We start from the raw sequence: 1,021 nt of genomic DNA on the forward strand, positions 1-1,021 counted from the left end.
TTCCACTAGAATATTACCCCATCCTAGCGCTTAGGGTCGTGATTGACATGAACAACTTAACTGTCATACATGACATTTCGTAACGTGACGTAACATGAACGTGACATAAAAGACAGAAGTCCTAACGTAGCATAACATGACATGAACGTAAAATGACAGACATGACATACTTCGAGACATAAATGTAACAGAGAACATTTCATAACATGGCATACCATATAACAGATAGCATTTCTTAACATGGCATAACATGTGACAATGAATATTACGTGACATGAAATACATGTAACAGATGACATACTTAACTTAATATAACATACTTGCAATGTATAAGCAATACGTGATGGAATATCTCGTGTAACAGATGAATAATTCATGACAGAATAAATTCTGTGTAACAGATAAATATGTAATGACTTGACATGACACATATGATAACATGCATACATACACTTTAGTTCCCTTACTTAACACTCATACACATTAAACTGTTAGTAAGTTAAAAACTAACTTACCTCGATCTTCACGCTTCGAGACAAAACTCAATGCGATCATGAGAAATTGAAAGTAGTGATTTTTAAAAATTAGAACTTAATCACTAACAATTAAGAATATGGATAAATATCAACTTAGAGTAAAATTACCATTTTACCCTCTACATGTGGGAAAATGACCATTTTACCCCTAACTTAAGGATTTTGCATCCTAACTCTAAAAATCACCAAAATTTACATACCTTATGTAAATTTGTCCTAAGCTCAAATATCAATTCAAAAAAATTTAAAACTAAACACAACCATTAAAACTCTATAGGTCCGAAACTTACAAGGCTATATTTCCCTTGATTTTGTTGTAATTCTTTCAAATTTCAAAACTCATGATTAAACCAAAATTTTTCTTCTACTATACTCATAACATATTCCTAAGAATAAGCGTGTTTTGAATCATGAACAAAAGTCATCAAAATCACTAAAACCATACTTAAACTTTTTGGTTTTTCTTCTAAGTTCAAAACAGAATT

This window comes from Juglans regia, chromosome 1 (genome assembly GCF_001411555.2).
Source record: "Juglans regia cultivar Chandler chromosome 1, Walnut 2.0, whole genome shotgun sequence".
NCBI classification, from domain to species: domain Eukaryota; kingdom Viridiplantae; phylum Streptophyta; class Magnoliopsida; order Fagales; family Juglandaceae; genus Juglans; species Juglans regia.